The sequence below is a fragment of the Protopterus annectens genome, chromosome 13.part0 (assembly GCF_019279795.1).
Source record: "Protopterus annectens isolate FY-2018-M chromosome 13.part0, PAN1.0, whole genome shotgun sequence".
In the NCBI taxonomy this organism is placed as follows: domain Eukaryota; kingdom Metazoa; phylum Chordata; order Ceratodontiformes; family Protopteridae; genus Protopterus; species Protopterus annectens.
Window position 1 is genome coordinate 877,993,768 of NC_056747.1, and position 14,110 is coordinate 878,007,877.

Sequence of the window (14,110 nt, forward strand, 5' to 3'; positions counted from 1 at the left end):
CCCTACCCTGTTCACCAGGTAGTGCTTTGATGTGGATGTGCGTGCAGTCTATCGCACCCAGTACCTCTAGGTATTCTGCTACATGGTGGAAAAGACGCATATTGCTGGTCCTCTCCTCACGGGTGTTGGGGAAGTAAATGTGCTCACTGGCATGTGGTAGGATGACATCCAGGAACTTGTGGAGTACCCTGGATGCGGATGCCTGTGAGACTCCCATGATGTCCCCAGTAGGTCTTCATAAAGTACCTGTAGCTAGCATTCTTAAGGCTACACATACCTTGGTATCCACTGGGATGGGTTCCCCTCTGTTGGCTCTGGGTCTGAGTTGAGGCCGGCACAGCTCAATGATTTGCTGCAGTATGTTTCTGTCCACCATATAGTGCTCTACTATCTCCAGATCATGTAGTGCCTGGTAAGTTGCCCTGGGTCTGAACACTCTTCTCCTATTCCTTGGTCTGTCGCAGTTGTCAGCATTATCCTCCTCACTGCCCTCAGCCTCTAGCACATACTGATGGATCTAAGCAATGGCAGCCCCTAACATGTTTTCGGTTAAAATTCCCCTGCATGTGTGCACCAATGGCACAGAGTTTGTGGGAAAAAACAGACTGTAAGGTGTTTGCATAGTTTATACTGATGTGCTGCAGATGCTGCTTCTATGATTGGCTCACTATGATGCATTCCACCTGCCAGCTATGTTATTTGTATTTGATTGCTTGTAGTCTGCTATTTCCCTTTTTTTCCTTTTTCCCCCTTCCCATTTCCACCCCTTTTAAGCTCTGAGACATGCAGTGCAAACCTGGTGCCCAAATGTAAACAGTCCTGCTATTTCCGTTTTTTTTTTTTTTTTTTAGACCCAGTGCACACCACGCAAACCTGTTTAGCTAAGGTAAACAATGAGAAATGGCTCTCCCCTGGACACCAACACACTCTTCATTTCATAGAATAAGTCAATAGAGCCTCAGACACACCCCCTTGCTTAGCTTGCTTAGTGGGTGTATATTACATTATCAAACTTTTAAAAGTTTGAACTATTATCAAACTCTTTAAAGTTCGAACGTTTCAATGGAGATCTCCATATAGTACGGAATGGGAAGATTTCCCCTTCTTGCACTGCAGTGCAATCTCGGAGTTGGTATATTTAAAGAGCGGAGGGTGTGGGGATGGTGGGGGTGCAGGGGGGCTTGCCCCCCTGCTTAAAATGGTCAGGTAGGTTTTTTCTGTTGTTTATTTTTTTTTTTTAGCTTTTCAAATTTTTAAAAGTTCGATCATATGGCTTCGACCATATGACGTTCGAACTTTTAAAAATTTGATAACGTAATATACACCCGTGCTTAGCTACGTTAATCTGGGAGCTGTTGAGCTCCAATGTGCTTACACCAAGCATGACACATGGTTAGGTGCAGTTTGGCACTTTGCTTCTTTCTGTGATTCAGTAAATTTCCCTCATTAGCATACCCCACTGCCTTAGTCCCTAGTTACAGCACTACCCCAGAGCCTTTCCCCTTAGCAACCACTATTCCCTGCTATTGTTTTGATTCTGCATGTCATAGACTGTAATGGCAAAATGCAGATTTAACTTAAAATTGCCTTTTCACATTTTTTTTTATTTTTGGCACAATCCCATTTGTGCACTGCTGCTGCCCTACACTTAATCTTCCGAGATTGGCAAAAAAAAAAACTTTTATTTTTATAATTTTGCAGCTTTTCCATGCCAATGGCCATATATTTGGTCATTGGCATGCCTAAGGATTAGAATACATGCTTTAGTTTGAACTGTCATTCCTCCGTTTGGATTTTTGTAGAAATGTAATCAGCTAGTAGCCGAATACATTTCTGCATGCTACACTATGTTGTCATGGATACCTGCCTAATTTTAGCTTATTGAATGCCGGGGTTTTTCTCAGCTCCTCACACTAATTAGATAGATGTAAGTCCTATTCAATAAATGAATGCAACAGGAATGTTTCCTAACTGACCCTAGCCAACAACTTTTAAGACTTCAAGAAAAAAAAAACTTTTGCAGTAAAACAAAATTTAAAATACAACAAAATGTAATATAATACAACCAAAATAAAAAGTAATGGAAATATCCAAACCTTAAATGTAGAAAATCCAAAAAATGATGGAGTCAAACAGCAGTTTTAAACTCAAAGCGCTTGTAGTTGACATAACTTAATTTACATGACAAATGGTGCAGATATCATGTGGCTATACATGTGTAGGGAACAAGACGACATTAGATCACAGGTGTGCTAAACAGTGCTGCACTATAGAAACAATATGAACAACCTTACCAGATCTGTCTGTCTGTGCCCGATGCTCCACAGCCCATGTCTTGCAAAGATGTATCTGTAAGTTAAGATGGCACACAAACCCAGTATACTCCACATCCATAACAGGAGGCAGAGGCACACAGCAACTATGGATCTCACTAACAGGAGATGGAGACACTTATGTGACAAACAGTGCAGACATTGTGAGGATGTACCTGTGTAGGGAACAAATCAACATTAATATCATAGACCACAGGTGTGCTGAACAGTATTGCACTATAGAAACAATATTAACAACTTTACCAGGTCTGTCTGTGCCTAATAATTCATGGCCCATGTCTTGCAAAGATGTATCTGTAGGTTAAAATGGCACACAAACAATATATGAATATATCCCAGAGTCATAACAGGAGATAGAGGCACACAACAGCTATTGATCACACTAACAGAATATGGAGAAATTTATGTAATGTGTGCCATTGTTGTTCCAATGATGATAGTGCTATGCAATTGTAAAATACAACATCACACATGTTGCTGACAGCGTTATGTGTTTATTGTGTAGGTAAGATAGCATGCATAACACTTACAGTGTGCATCCGCATCAGCTGTGCTGTCATGGCCAAGTTCTGTTGCTGTAGCACAAATATAACATTACTATAAAAAGTTTGAATGAATGTCCTTCAATGACAATCAGTATATGCCTTAGTGTTTGTGAACATTGAACATACCTGTACATCCTGGAACACCTGTCTCAATACCTCCTCAGTATCTGATGATCCTGGCAGGTGTTATGATGGAAGGCCAGGAACATCATTATCTCATCCGTGGGAGGCAATGATGGTCCATCTACAGTAGCATTCCTCTCCCACTCATAGCGACAGAGTGTATTGGCTGCACGGTGGATTATGTCAGAGCAACAATGTCAGCAGACTTGCTTGGATCTATTTTGTCCATCCACAGCACTAATTACATGTGTAATATCAGACCACACTTGATTTCACTATACAGTATTGCCCATACATCTGATCAGGTTGCGGCCATGCTGGAATAGAGCCTCTTTGATTATTTCATTTTCATGAGGTGTAAAATTGTCCCTCCTATTGCAGTTTGACATCTGGAATACAGGGTGATATTCACATCATAGAGTTTATATAGGATTCACATATTGACATGACAATGTTCAAAGCATATATCAAATGAATACCTTGCCTCTCATTTACAGTGCATAGCTATGCAAATAATACGTCAACTATACCACTGTCATGTACAGAGAAGTATAATAAACATTTCTGAGCAGCTGATTCATATGCCCTAATATCATCAACATACATGTGCACAGCTATTAATCCAATTCACATGTAATATATGCATAGGTGCAATTTGAACCCATTTCAGTGGATAGTATGACAAGTAAGGGCCAAACACATAACCTATGTGCCAAAACTTCTGTACTATAAAGGCTGTGTTGCCACAGTTACATGCACATCTGAACACACCTACCAAATCTACCTCATGCATGCAAGATGCATCACAGATATTATTGCAGTCTGTGACAGATAACATCACAGATGTGACTGTCATGGTATGGGAACAACACAAATACTGAAACTTATACAGAAGCAAGGCGGTAAAACATCAGCTTATGAAAATGGCCAGTATGCAGTCATGGCTACTTATGGCAACAGCAACAACAACCAACAGTGTAAATGCTAAGCTATCCTGATGTTTCCTATATCACAATGAATGTAATCACAGCTACCACTATATGATTAAGCATCAGACAATATCTATAAATCAGTCACTGCACATAGAACTTGTGGACAACCTTGTAACTTGTCTGTCTGTTCGAAAATGCATCAGACATTATAGTTTAATGTTGATTATGTCCATATCTGTAGTTCACATGGGCTGGTTTGTTTGTATGCATATAACTTCATATGGAGAAAAGATACTTGAATTGATGGATGTGCACCCATATGCATGCTACTCCCATTTTTATGTAACTGATTGTAATGCAGAGAATTTCAAACAACATATGCTTGAAAACATGTTTTAGTTGTATTACATAACATAATGTGAACAGAGGCAAATGATAATAGCACTGCATTCCACCACAGCAGTGCAAGCAGGTGACATGTCTTTGGAAGCTATCTCAAGGTTGTAGGATGAAGCTTTGTCATCTATATCCCAGAGTTGTTAACTAAGCACACACAGCTTTTAAACACCATTTGTGCAGACATAATTAATGAAGTTCATTAGCATTCAGTGTTTTGGAATCTCATTAGCTGACATCTGCATAAGTTCTTCAATCTCTGTTCATTAACCAATAACTTAGTATATGTGTACAGAACTCAGAGCAACTGACCAATTGGTATTAATAAATGGAAATATCTGAAACACATGCCCGATGGCCTGCAAAGATTTGCCACCATCCTATATACACCAACTTTAAAATGTAATATTGATACCTATTCTTATCATACCATTACTACCTGTAAACTGAGTAAGACTTCAGATTGTGTTTTTGGAAGGCATTTGAAAAAAGGCTTCTATCACCATACCGATGATGTCAACCGAGAGCAGGCTTTGGCGAGTCTGGGTTGCTGAACTGTACAGATGAGGAAATGACACTGATGCTCACTGTTTATGCTAGACATGAGCAGAGAGTGCAAGCATGCCCCACAAACTTTAAACATAGATGGAAATTGTTTGACTTCCATCAATTCATCAACTTACAGCAAAAATCAATTAGGTAGGCAGGTATGGTTCTGGATTGCAATATGAACAAATGAGAAAGTTGTACATTTGAATCTAGCTTCCTTTTGTTAGTCTGCAGTGGTCCTTATGTGTGCACAGTGTTGAGAGTGAAACATCAATGACTGAATGTGCAAAATGTGATATTGTATTGCATAGCACTTCTTGCTAACATGTAATATCTACATTTTTTACTGTTCTTTTGTTGTACATAGCAGTCATTGTGTACTGAAGCTGTGATACATCATATTTTTTTCTGTTTGCACATGCTGAAGATTAGGCCAGGAATAAAAGATTTTGTATAGAGTGCATGCACAGGTTTTAGGAAGAGTGTAGGGGGAGAGGTAGTTGTTATTACTTTCCACCTTTACATCTCAATAAATAGTATTAACATATTTCATTCTGCAGGTTTAGATGTGTAGTCCTATAGCATTCAGACATGCTAATGTTATGTCAGACTTCCAATAATGCATCTTTGAGGTTTGTGAAATGCATATGGATTTATTGTGAATAACAGTGATGTATACATTACCTCACGTGACCTGTAGCCTCATGTTTTATTAACGGGTGCTTTTTCCTACATTGAGGTTATGTGCTGTTTGTTGACACAACCTAAATGAAATACATTTCTATTCAACTGGCGTATTGATGGTGAGTTAAATGTGTTGTACATATGCTGTTTTTACAGTTGCTGCTGCTTGTATGTGTTATGTGTCATGATTCTTGGTGAGTAATATGGTGTGTACAGCCTGCCTATTCTATTATTGAATGGGTGTCTTCTTACTCAGCAGTCTTTATCCTTTTGTTAGACCTTTATTGGCTTGAGTTCTCCTGTTTTTGGAAAGCTATATACCTGTACTTTGATAGGTTGTTTAACACTACCTGATATACAATTTTCTGTTATTAGTGGGCTACAAACCAGTCATACTTTTATTGTATGTCTGAGGTGTTGCACTGTATATGCATTATCATATGCGCAAGTACATATGTAAGCATAACACAAACGGAATCAGCGGTAGTGATACATTTGTTAAGGGAAAGCTATGCATGTGTGTCATATACATAGATTCTACCTATTTCATGCAGTTGTGTTTGGCACTGTGTGCAGTTGTTCAAAAGCTTTCAAATTTTATTCTGATTATATCGTATTTAAGGAATAACCCACGTCTGGGTGTGGGTAATGCTAGTTTTACCTACGGTTGGTGTGATTTGGTCACGAGGGAAAAGCCAGAGTGGCCAAACAAAGACAACTGTGGGTAAATCTAGCATAACCCAGACCCAGATGTGGGTTATTGCTATTATACAATGATATTATTTAAGAAAAAAAAAAACGTACTTTTCTTAAATAATGTCCTTGTATAATGGCTCCATGCTGTCCTTCCGCTTCTGGCTATCTCCTCCTTGCCCTATCTGATGTACTGCACATGCATTTGGAACTTGTGTTCCCATGCATAGCCAGTACATCAGTCCTCAGAAAAGTAAGCAATGGAGAAAAGAAGATTTCCGTTGCTAAGCTTTTTTTTTCTTTTGAAAAAAACCCCTTAAAATCAAAAAATATATCAACGGAAAAAAGTCCGGGCAGCCGAACCTTTCTTCCGTTGTATATTCTCAATGGGCACGCTGGTTGTGCTGGCCAATCCGTGTGCTCGTTTTATAATGCTAACGGCCAGTCATTGTATAATATGATGGCACCCATTAACCATGTTGCATTCCTCATCTCATTTGCTTATACATTTGAAGTGTGCCATTGATTGTTAATCTTACAATATATTTTATGCACATATTTACCCATAGTATGTCAACATGAAACATTAGTTGCACATAATAAAGAGTTATAGTGCCACCTCAACATAAATGTATGTGGCACACATTGGGTAAAGAAAAAGGCTGTATTCTTAAGGAGTTGTTGTTTAGAATATGTGACTGATATTAGTATAGGGCTTATCTAGCAACAGGCTTATATTAGGTGTCAGTATCTGTGCTAACTTACATTAGAACAAGCCTTTTGGAATCAAGTCCCATGTCAGTGTTGCAGTGGTATGACATACTTGTCTTGAAACATACTGATGTACATGTCTGCTGCACATGTGTGTTTTGCATGTATACAAAAGGCTGATACATGAGAAAATGTACAAGTAACAGTAAAAGTATGTCTGATAAATTGAGTACAACGTGCCATTTGATGTACAACAGCAACTTAATAAAAATGTATGATGATGTTGACTCAGTCATGGCCTTTTATTTATATCATTGATATATGAATATTAAGACATTTGGAATGTTGCATACTTATGACATTATACTTGTTATTATCACACCTTTGTGTCTTTTGTTATATAATGTATAAATAAACCATATGAGTCTGCTCTGGTGGCTGTTAAGGTGGCACTACAAATGTACTGTACTGTGACATAACTTGAGCTAACATTGCACACATCCTGTTTCATATGTTTTGATGTGTTTCATATATATCATGCAATCTCTTTACAATAATGTTGGTGCACATCAGAGATTGCAGTAATAATTATGTGTTTCAGATGTCTGCCTGTAAGGCTGATTGTGTTATGTCACATATGTCAATACATACTGTAAAACAACAGACAGACTTAAGCCGTGATTCGTGTGTTAAGTACTGTGATTTGTAGTGTATTGTATAAGACTAAATAGGTTGGGGTTCTAATCTCACTCAAGCCAACTTGTTTGGGGGTTGGGAGGTTGGCATAATGGTTAAGATGTTTACCTTATAGACACAAGGTGCAGGATTTGATTCTCACATGGGGTAATTAGCAAGGCTTAAAATGGTCCACAGAGGCAGTTAGCATAGTACTAACCTATGAACCTAGATGTGGCAATATAGGATGACTTGCCATGTGTATTACTTCCCAATACACATCACTGTTTTAAAAATGACATCCCTTCAAGGCCCTTCATAATGCTTCACTAACATTTATTCTGCATTGTGTAAACTCTAGTTTGCTATACTATACATACACCTATGACTACTGGCAGGTTTTGTAACAGACCTGTCATAGTAACACACTGTATAGAGTCACATGATAAATATGATGTTTGCTTGTATGCATATGTAATGAATATGTATTTTAAGTAACATATGCATTTATATGTTTGTCTTATCAATGATTGTGCTTTATTTCAGACATGTTTGGCATATGACTGTGATGTATGTTACACCCCATTTTGCAATTTATTATGGACTGGGTGGGGTGTACATCTGGTGTCATAGTTGGATAAGGTCAGACCATAGTGTAACATCACATACATAACAGTTAAAACATGTACATTGTTTAATTTATGCCTGAATTTTCATGTATTCATTGTTTTTAGATTAGTAACTGTTATATATTTATAATGTTTTGCTCCTGTGTTGAAACGTGACAGAGCATGGGACCCATGCTGTCTCACAAATTCGACAATGATGACACTAATGTCTCAGACCACTGCCAGCCAAGTCAGACTCTGAGGACCAGGATGGTGACCATACCATGATGGAGACAATGAAAATGATGATGGCAACAGACCAGGACCTGCATGTGCCACTTTTCTTGTGGGCCATCATAGAAGATGTCCACTTCCATGCCAGGCTGATGAACTTTGGGACCAGATCCAGGTTGTAGTGACAGATGTGTTCCAGATGAGGGACCTGATAGATAACTTTTTTCATGATGTGACATAAGCCATGCACTACTCTTTCTAGGACATCACTAGAGAGAGCTTTCATGTTGGTCGACCCATCATGGTGGTCCCTATTGAATGTAAGTATTGTCAGTGTGATCCACTTGTGTAATGGTACCACTATGTTTTTTCCATATTCCAGTTTTTATGGCCTAGGCACAATTGTACACACATTCATATTGCTGTTATGCTTTTTGGACATATGTCGTATTGAACACTACACACATCAGGCCATATGCGGCTTTATCTAGATGCTGTAGTACAACACACATTAGCAAATCATTAGCAAATTACACGTTTCCATTATTATTTACTTGAACATAATATGCTGTTATTACTGGAGACATTGCTCCATATGGGTGAGGGCGCTATTCATTCAGTGTGGTACTCCATACAGTACAGCATAATATTATTCTGCCCGATGTACTCGGGCCCTGTGTGTGACAGATATGTCAAGATCGATATAAGATACAAGAATGCTTGTATAACACAACTGTTCTGCTTGCGATGTTCCTGTATATACAGCAAATCACATACTACATTATTCTCACTCTTGTTACATAACACAGTGAGATCAGTCAGGTATGCTTATTTGCACATGTTATCCATATATATATATATATATATATATATATATATATATATATATTGCACCCATTTGTGTATTGATTTTTGCTGTCATATGTCTGTTCAGCAACATGGCATGTCCTTAATTATGTACCTTATGTAGTAGCATTGCTGGGTCATGCTGTCACACTGACCTTGCGTGTGCCATGTTCTGGCAATTATTAGGCCATGTAATAGACAGTTTAATACTACTGTTGTTTCACAGTACTATGACAGGTAAATCTGACACATACTGCATTGACATTCACTGGTCTCTTATTGAATATATGAAGGGGATGCTTTGTATAACATTATTCTTGACTCCATTTTTTGTCTGTATCTTGCTTATGGTACTAACCAGTCTTCTTGAGCATAGCTTATATTAAGACATGTATACACAGGTTAGCAGACATGTCTGTGTATATGCATTTGTAGTTCATAAGCAATGATTTATATGGATGTACATGCGTATAGCTGTAATATGATCAACACACAACCACCCTTGTAATATGTACCTGGTTGCATGTACTTATTCCATTTTGTTGTGTTATACTTGTGTACACAAGACTGTCCATTGATCAGTCTTACACATGTATTGTGATATTTATATCAATGATGATGATTGTGTCATATATTATATTATGTTTGCATGACAGTGTACATGGGTATGTGATATTAAAACCTACCTTTGTGTGCCTATGCCATTTGCTATTTAACTGTCGAACATTACTGTGTCGTTTGTGTCATTTGTCCACAGACATGTTTATAGCCATCCCTAATACACTATGCACATGACGCAGATCTTGACTATTTGCTTCAGTGTACCTTGCAAGGAATTGCAGTACATCTTGTTTTATTATCACATGTTTTATTCTCTGCCTATGTCCTCTTCCTGGCATTACCTCACTGATGTGGGCCTATGTTGTCCATCTCCCTTCCCCTTATAGCTTTGGTCTACATATTTCACATATACATGGCATATGTTATGTGTATGTTTACCTTGCTGAAATGTATCGTCATTGTAATGTAGATGTACCGGTACAACATGACCTTGTACAACCATCTTGGTTATCATACACAGGCAAGGCATATGCACACAAGGTGGTGTCAACTAAGTAGATAGATTCCATCAGTGTTTATATTGTACCTGTGTGTTGTGCATTACCTACAGATTAGTATGTTTCCTGCCTATGCACAAGCTTGCATTCCTTGTTTTTTTATTAATCATGTATGTATCACCATTTACTTCATATTCCATATGTTACTGGTGTGGGTATGTATAATGAGACTTCTTATTGTTTGGCTTATGTAATGTCATTACATGACACACATCTTTGTTGTATTCGTGAACACCCATATGCATTGCTTCTGGCATGGAATGTGTCTTTGACATTTTGATACCATGTCTTCTGTGTTTGTGGAGTGTATACTTATCTGTTTATTACACAGCAAAATTATGTTTTTGCTGTGGTACTGATGTTTGGTACTATGCTTAGTCTTTGCCTTTCACATGTATTGTTGGAGGTTCTAGTCTGCACTCCACTTGTCTGCTTCTGCATTTCCTTGCCTGGATTTTATCATCCCTGCTGTGCTTGGGTTACACTTGCACTACTGACAACCTAGTGGATGATGGTATTTGATATCCACTGTGTACTGCAATGACAGCACTCCCAATTTAGTGTTCTTAAGACACACATCTACCATCAATCATAATTATTCTGGTATGACTGTCACACAGTTTGCAACATCTCAGTACTTTTTTGTGCATTGGTACATACATATTTTTAAATTGCACCTTGGCTAGTCTGCATCCTTACCCTTTTTGTCTTTTTTCTTTCACCTGTGTTGTGTACTGTACATGTGTGTGATATCTCTGTATCTTACCTATCCTTTCTGTGTATTACCAAAGTTTGTCCATCATGTCTTGTGATATTTGTTATATGGTTGTACCTATTACTGACCTTTGTACATTGTGTCTTGTGATATTTGTTATATGTACTAGATATTTTGTGCAGTCCTCTTTTTGTGTCTTTTCCATTATTTCTATTCTCCAAAAAATAAAAACTGGGGACTATTCCCACCCAAAAAAATAAATAAATAAAATAAAATGTCCACCACCTCTCACTCTCCCTTTAACCTACCACTCATATGCCACTCTTCTTCACCATCACTCCACATCTGCTTTTCTTCTTCTTCTTTCCCATTAGGGGTCTATGCAGTGGATCAACTGTTTCCATTTCTTCCTGTCCTCTGCATCTTCCCTTGTCACACCAACCATCTGCATGTTCTCTTTAACCATAGCCACAAACCTTATCTTAGTCCTTCCTCTTAGCATCCTTTTCCCAATATACCCAGCATCCCTCCTCAGCACATGTCCATACCAATGCAATCTTGACTCTCTGGCTTTGTCTCCAAACCATCCAACTTGAGCTGACCCTCTAATATACTGATTCCTAATCCTGTCCATCCTCGTCACACCCAGTGCAAATATTAACGTCTTTAACTCTACCACCTCCATCTCTGACTCTGTCTTTTCATCAGTGCCACTGTGTCTAACTCATATAACACAGCTGATCTCATTACCCTCTTGTAGACCTTCCTTTTCATTCTTACTGTTACCCATCTGTCACAAATCACTCCAGATACTCTTCTCCACCCACTCCATCCTGCCTATACTCTCTTCTTCACCTCTCTTCCACACTCACCATTACTCTAAACTGTTGATCCCAAGTATTTAAACTCATCCACCTTTGCCAACTCTATACACCCTGCATCCTCACCATTCCATCGTCCTCCCTCTCAGTCACACACATATATTCTGTCTTAGTCTTGCTGACTATCATTCCTCTCCTCTCTAAAGCATATCTCCACATCTCCAGGGTTTCCTCAACCTGTTTCCTACTCTTACTATAATTCACAATGTCATCTGCAAACATCATGGTCCACAGGGACTCCTGTCTGATCTCATTTGTTAACCTGTCCATCACCATTGCAAATAAGAAAGGGCTCAGAGCTGATCCTTGATGTAATCCCACCTCCACCTTGAACGCATCCAACACTCCTAATGCAGACCTCACCACTGTCACACTACCCTCGAACATATCCTGTACCACTCTTATATACTTCTCTGCCCCTCCTGACTTCCTCATACAATACCACAACTCCTCTCTAAGCACCCTGCCATATGCTTTCTCTAAGTTCATAAAGGCACAATGCAACTCCTTCTGACCTTCTCTATACTTCTCCATCAACACCCACAGAGCAAACATCACATCTGTAGTGTTCTTTCCTAGCAAGAAACCATACAGATGCTCACTGATCATCACCTCCCTTCTTAACATAGCTTCCACTACTCTTTCCCATACCTTCATGCTGTAACTGATCAGTTTTATCCCTCTATAGTTACTACAGCTCTGCACATCACCCTTATTCTTAAAAATTGGTACCAAAACACTTCTTCACCACTCCTCAGGCATCCTCTCACTTTCCAAGATTTCATTAAACAATCTAGTTAAAAACTCCACTGCCATCTCTCCTAAACACCTCCATGCTTCCACAGGTATATCATCTGGACCAACAGCTTTCCCATTCTTCATCCTCTTCATAACTGCCCTTACTTCCTCCTTGCTAGTCTGCTGCACTTCCCCACATCATCCAACCTTCTCTCCCTCTCATTCTCTTCATTCATCAGTCCCTCAAAGTACTCTTTTCAACACACTGTCCTTGCTTGTGAGTATGTTTCCCTCATTATTCTTTATCACCCTTACCTGCTGCACATCTTTCCTAGCTTGGTCCCTCTGTCTAGCCAATTGGTACAGGTCCTTTTCTCCCTCCTTAGTGTCCATCCTTTCATACAACTCACCATACGCCTTATCTTTAGCCTTCACCACCTCTCTCTTCACCCTATGCCTCATCTCCTTATAATCCTGCCTACTTTATTCATCTCTCTGACAATCCCACTTCTCCTTCATCAGCCTCTTTCTCTGTATACTCTCCTGTACTTCCTTATTCCACCACCAGATCTCCTTGACCTCCTTCCTCTGTCCAGATGTCACACCAAGCACCTTTCTAGCCATCTCCGTCACTAGAGCTGTTGTAGTTACCCAGCTATTCGGTAACTCTTCACTGCCACCCAGCACATGTCTTAGCTCTTCCCTGAACTCCACCTCACAATCATCCTTTTTCAACGTCCACCATTTGATCCTTGACACTGCTGTCACGCTTCTCCTCCTCTTCTTTTTCACAGACCACCATCCTATCTTGCCTAACTACGATTTCCTCTATCACCACTTTACAATCTCCAATCTCTTTCAGACTGTCCCTCCTGCATAGGATATAATCCACCTGTGTGCATCTTCCTCCACTCTTGTATGTCACCCTATGCTCCTCCATCTTCTTAAAATATGTATTCACCACAGCCATGTCCATCCTTTTTTGCAAAATCCACTACCATCTGACCTTCAGCATTCTTCTTCTTAACACAATACCTACCATCACTTCGTCATCTCCTCTGTTCCCTTCACCGGCATGCCCACTGAAATCCACTATAATCCCCACTCTCTCACCCTTGGGTACACTCACCAACACTTCATCCATTTCACTCCAAAATTTTGCTTTCTTATCCATCACCCACCCAACTTGTGGAGCATATGCACTAACAACATTCATCATCACACCATCAACTTCCAGCTTCATAAACATCACTCTGTCTTGACAATCTTTTCACATCTAAAACAATCTTGGCATACCGTTCCTTCAGGATAACTCCTACCCCATTTCTC